This window comes from Trachypithecus francoisi, unplaced genomic scaffold, assembly GCF_009764315.1.
Source record: "Trachypithecus francoisi isolate TF-2019V2 unplaced genomic scaffold, Tfra_2.0 Lachesis_group13, whole genome shotgun sequence".
NCBI lineage: Eukaryota > Metazoa > Chordata > Mammalia > Primates > Cercopithecidae > Trachypithecus > Trachypithecus francoisi.
Window position 1 is genome coordinate 66180796 of NW_022681458.1, and position 6530 is coordinate 66187325.

Sequence of the window (6530 nt, forward strand, 5' to 3'; positions counted from 1 at the left end):
GGTGAGCAGAAGCAGGGTGGGGCGTTGCCTCACCCGGGAAGCACAAGGGGTCAGGGAACTCCCTCCCCTAGACGAGGGAAGCCATGAAGGACCCTGCTGTGAGGGGTGGTGCTATCTGGCCCAGATACTATGCTTTTCCCAGGGTCTTCGCAACCTGCAGACCAGGAGATTCCTTCAGGTGCCTACACCACCAGGGCCCTGGGTTTCAAGCACAAAACTGGGTGGCCATTTGGGCAGACACTGAGCTAGCTGCAAGAGTTTTTTTCATACCCCAGTGGCACCTGGAACACCAGTGAGACAGAACTGTTCACTCCCCTGGAAACGGGACCATAGCCAGAGAGCCAAGTTGTCTTGCTCAGTGGATCCCATCCACATGGAGCCCAGCAAGCTAAGATCCACTGACTTGAAATTTTCCCTGCCAGCACAGCAGTCTGAAGTTCATCTATCTGGGACTCTCCAGCTTGGTGGGGAGAGGGGTGTCCACCATTACGGAGGCTTGAGTAGGTGGTTTTCCCTTCACAGTATAAACAAAGTCACCAGGAAGTTCGGACTGGGCAAAGTCCACCGCAGCACCACAAAGCCACTGTAGCCAGATTGCCTTTCTAGATTCCTCTTCTCTGGGCAGGGCATCTCTGAAAGAAAGGTAGCAGCCCCAGTCAGGCACTTACAGATAAAATCCCCATCTCCCTGGGACAGAGCACCTGGGGGAAGGGGTGGCTCTGGGCACAGCTTCAGCTGACTTAAATGTTCCTGCCTGCCAACTCTGAAGAGAGCAGTGGATCTCCCAGCACGGCACTTGAGCTCTGATAAGGGACAGACTGCCTCCTCAAGTGGGTCCCTGACCCCTGTGCCTCCTGATGGGGAAACACCTCCCAGCAGGTGTCGACAGACACCTCATGCAGGAGAGCTTTGGCTGGCATCTGGTGGGTGCCCCTCTGAGACGAAGCTTCCAGAGTAAGGAGCAGGCAGCAATCTTTGCTGTTCTGCAGCCTCCACTGGTGATACCCAGGTAAACAAGGTCTGGAGTGGACCTCCAGCAAATGCCAGCAGACCTGCAGAAGAGGGACCTGACTGTTAAACAGAAAACTAACAGACAAAAAGCAATAGCATCAACATCAACAAAAAGGACAACCACACAAAAACTCCATCCAAAGGTCACCAACATCAAAGACCAAAGATAGATAAATCCGTGAAGATGAGGAAAAACCAGCACAAAAAGACTGAAAATTCCAAAAACCAGAATGCCTCTTCTCTTCCAAAGGATCACAACTCCTTGCCAGCAAGGGAACAAAACTGGAAGGAGAATGAGTTTGACGAATTGACAGAAGTAGCCTTCAGAAGGTGGGTAATAATAAACTCCTCTGAGTTAAAGGAGCATATTCTAATCCAATGCAAGGAATCTAAGAACCTTGATAAAAGGTTACAGGAATTGCTAACTGAAATAACCAGTTTAGAGAATAACATAAATGACTTGCTGGAGCTGAAAAACACAGCACGAGAACTTTGTGAAGCATAAAGTATCAACAGCCAAATCGATCAAACAGAAGAAAGGATGTCAGAGTTTGAAGATCAACTTAATGAAATAAAGCATGAAGACAAGATTAGAGAAAAAGAATGAAAAGGAATGAACAAAGCCTCCAAGAAATATGGGACTATGTGAAAAGACCAAATATACGTTTGATTGGTGTACCTGAAAGTGACGGGGAGAATGGAACCAAGTTGGAAAACACTCTTCAGAATATTATCCAGGAGAATTTCCCCAACCTAGCAAGACAGACCAACATTCAAATTCAGGAAACACAGAGAACACCACAAAGATACTCCTTAAGAAGAGCACCCCCAAAACACAATTGTCAGATTCACCAAGGTTGAAATGATGGAAAAAAATGTCAAGAGCAGCCAGAGAGAAAGGTTGGGTTACCCACAAAGGGAAGCCCATCAGACTAACAGAGGATCTCTCTGAAGAAACCCTACAAGCCAAAAGAGAGTGAGGGCTAACATTCAACATTCTTAAAGAAAAGAATTTCAACCCAGAATTTCATATCCAGCCAGACTAACTTTCATAAGTGAAAGAGAAATAAAATCTTTTACAGACAAGCACATGCTGAGGGATTTTGTCACCACCAGGTCTGCCTTACAAGAGCTCCTGAAGGAAGCACTAAATATGGAAAGGAAAAAACCAGTGCCAGCAACTGCAAAAACATAACAAAACGTGAAGACCATTGACACTATGAAGAAACTGCATCAACTAACGGGCAAAATAACCAGCTGTCATCATAATGACAGGATCAAATTCACACATAACAGTATTAACCTTAAATGTAAGTGGGCTAAATGCCCCAATTAAAGGACACAGACTGGCAAATTTGATAAAGAGTCAAGACCCATCGATGTGCTGTATTCAGGTGACCCATTTCACTTGCAAAGACACACATAGGCTCAAAATAAAGGGATGGAGGAAGATTTACCAAGCAAATGGAAACCATCTTTCAGGTCTTAGCATAAAGAATAGTTGTGTGGGAAAATTGACTTGGCTTATACTTACAGATATCATGAATTTCATAGCTTATCAGATTGTCCCTTTTTACACGAGCTGCAGGAAAGCTCAGAATCAAATCAGAAATATTGTATATTGCCTCAAGTAAATATTTAGACATCTGTTGTAAGCACCTTGAAAGGAGCCTAATTCCTGGCTCCATTTTATTTTCCCTACTTTTTCTCACTGACTTAAAAAAATTACTTCTAGTGTTTGCTATCTTGATATATTTATGAACCAAATAATCTTATCTTAAATCCTTTGTGGAACAAGGCAGCAGGATAGCAGGATAGATAGCTTGATTGATTGTTTGATTAACCAATGCATAAACGGTCTGGATAGAGGCAGCAACATCTTCCTGGAGGGTCTTAAGAACAAGACAATTTTCGTGACTCGGGAGTAGTTTAGCCAGAAAAACTAGAGCCACATTAATGGCCCAGTACTCTCTGGGTCATGTGCCAGGTCTTCAGTGCTGCTCCTAGTGGCTCAACAGTTTCTAGTTATTGATTTCCCAAGTGATTCAGTTATAGTATTGGTTATGGGCCCTGTTCTCATATAGAAAAACTGTCGGTGGGAACAGGCAAAGCCACCTGGCTAAAAGTAACAAAAAGCTAACATGTGGGGAAAAGGAGGCAGAGGTTGATACTAAAACTTCTTGATGAAAATTGGAGAAGTCCCTGAAAATTTAGGAAAAGAACAATCATCATGAATATGAACATTACAGAGGCATCATTGCTGATACAATCTCAAAAACATGAAGACTATATACTGGGAATATAGGATTGCATTAATATTTTTACATATTATCTTCTTATTTGACATAATATAATTATAGTCAGAGCTATGCTTCACCAAATCACTAACTGCTTTAGTCAATTCATATATATCAATTAGCACACATTTGTTGAGCATTTACATATGCTAGATTGTGTTAAGGATATGAGATTCATAGATAAGTGAGACATAATCCCCACACTCAGGGTCCCTACATTCTGACAGGAGACGGACACATTAACAGTTATAATATAGTGTCTCTAAGGGAAAATCAGAACAAGCTTCACAGAGAAGTTGAGATTTGAATTGGATCTTAGGAATAGGGAGCCACTCAAGGATCAAAGCCAAAGAGGGCAAGATCAGGGAGAGGGTGAGAGTAGAGGCCTAGAGTCATTCAAGACATTGAGGTTCAAAGACAGCCTGGCATTTGCCATGACTGACACTTAGATAGGAATGGGGAAGCATTTTACATGCCCCTGCAATGTTTTGGGCTTTGACCTTTATCCTATATGTGGCAAGGAGCTACTAGTGAATTTTATGCGGGCAAGTGACATAGTTAGAATTATGTTTTTAAAAGTAATAGTGATAAAGGAAATGGACAGTTAGAAATACAAAATTATTGAATTGGGTGTTCTTTATGACCTTCTCGGTATGGGAAATACCAAATTTGGAGTTATCAACATGTGGGTGCACACACTATAATTAAATCTATGGGAATGGATGAGTTCTCCAATAAAGGAGGCAAGAAGAGAACCAAAAGCAATGCCAACAACTTGGTGGGGTGGACAGAAGAAGGCAAGCTATTAAAGAAGACGGAGAAAGGATGCCAGAACTAGAAATAATCTGGATTCAAAAAAAGTGAAGTTGTACATGGACCAGAAGGAGGAGGGGCCGTCAACAGCTCCTAGTAGAGTAGGGCAGTAGGGAAAGAACATTGACCAGGCATTCAATGGACATTGGGCACTTCTGCAAGAGCAGTTGAAGAAAACAGTGGAAGCAGAAGCCAGACTCTGCAGCTGAAAAGGAGAAAGCAGGAGCTGACATATCTTTTTCAGATATTTGGCTGGAAAGAGGCGGGAACAAGGTAGGTGTAGAAGAGGCAGAGTAGAGGAAAGATTCTTTAGCAATTTTGAAAGCTTGAGTCTGTAGGCTGATGGGAAAGTATAGCGAAGAGGGGAGGGTAGAAGGGAGGAGAGGGTGAGGAAGGAATTGATAAGAGAAAAACAGATGGCACAGGTCTTGGAATGGGAGCTAGAAGACGCAAACAGATGAAAGGACAAGTTTTAGAAATTCATCTGGTAGCACTGGGATAAAAGACCAGCTTAGCAAATTATCTGACATTGAGAATACCAAAAAGAAATGTGGCATGCCAGCACTTTAAAAATGTTTCAGCCTGTTCTGTTAGACTTTTGAAGACCTAGTCATGTGACCTATTTAGAAGCCAGCTAATAGAAAGAAAGAGTGGTTTAAAATATTTTGTTGTGTTTCGTTTTGTTCTGTTTTAAATAAATCATCCTGGAAAAATTCAGCAGTGCTTGGGAGAGATCTACCCCTCCACCTTTTTTTCTTATTTAATTGTTTTGATGTAACAAAACATATTGTTTTAAAATACTTAGATAAAATATCCCATGAATGAATGCTTACTACTTACGGTGTTTGTGAAAGATACTGTGGCTTCCAGGCACAACTCCCAGATCCCATGTCTTTGGATCCTTGTCAAGACAGGTAGTATTTCCTCTGTCTTTATAGACAAGGAACTCTGGAGCTAGAACTAGAACCAATTCCAAGTTCTTCTCATCTCTATCAAATACGATGCCTCCTATTAGAAAAAAATGACCACCTGCATCATAAAAAGTACAGAGAAACAAGGAATTTTATACAATTTAAGATCAGAAATACTTCCATCCATAACTCTTCATAATTAAGGACACCTAAGACATTGACTATCCTCAGCTGTAATTCACATTTCCAAAATTGGCAGCTGGGCTTTTCTCATAGATTGCTCACTGTTTTAATCTGATGCCCAACACCTACTAGGAAGTTGCATAAATCAAATATATTTCTTCTTTTTGGCAAATTTTCTTTTGACTTCTTAAGATTATTTGGCTTCTCTATGCTTAATAATTTAAAATTAAATTACATCTAGTAGAGTCAGGAAACAGAATTTCCAATTTATCTTATAATAGGATAAGTCCTTTAATAGGCTCAATCTTTTTACCAAGAATATAACAAATTTTAAAATTAAGTATAAGACTTTAAGAAGTAAAAGAACTCTTTGCTGGCTGTAAGACACAGAGCTATGTTTAAAAATACATTAAAGCCGAGTGCTATGGCCTGTGCCTGTAGTCCCAGCTACTCAGGAAGCTGAAGCAGGAAGACTGCCTGAGCCCAGGAGTTCAAGTCTAGCTTGGGCAACATAGCGAGACCCTGTCTCTAAAATATTAAAATAAAATAATAAAAATACATTAAGGTGATATTTTAAAAGGCAGGATTAGTTACATATATTCTACCTACAAGCAAAGAGAAGCATTAATTTGACTACGTAAAATTTCTACAACCATAAGGATGAAACCTGTACATCTCACTTATTTTTAGGTTAATCTACAATACATGACCATGCCACATGACTAGAGAGGAAAACACGCTAAGATTGTAGAGACCAGGCTGGGTGGTCAGGGAAAGCCTAACCAAAAATGTGGCGTTTGAGCTGGGCTTTGAAGGGTTGTTAAGATGTCAGTAAGATAAGGATTAAAGAAGGAATCTTGGGTATAATGGCAGAGGCGATACCAGCAAGAAAAAACTGAAATGTACATGTTTTTAGTCATCCCACCAACCATTCATCTTCTCTGCTAAACTTTGAAAATATGGAAATGAACCAGATATGGTCTAAACTCTCATTATCATGGTACATGGAGAGAACAGAATCAACAACCCAACAAATAGCATGTCAGTGTTTTCTTCCTTTAGGATGCTTTGAGCAACCAGAGAGTAAAGCTGGAACTGCAGCACATTTGGAGCTTTGCATATTGACGAAGCAGGAGAAGGGCCATCCCAGCATAAGGAGCAGCATATACAGACAAATAGAAGCTTCTCCTGTAGAGTTTCTTCTTATAACTATGTAACTATGGGAATAATAATAACAATTAACATGTATTGAGCTATTAACTTTTTGCTGGGTGCAGGTATTGAATCTTCATCAAATCCTCTGTCCCTCTAAGCT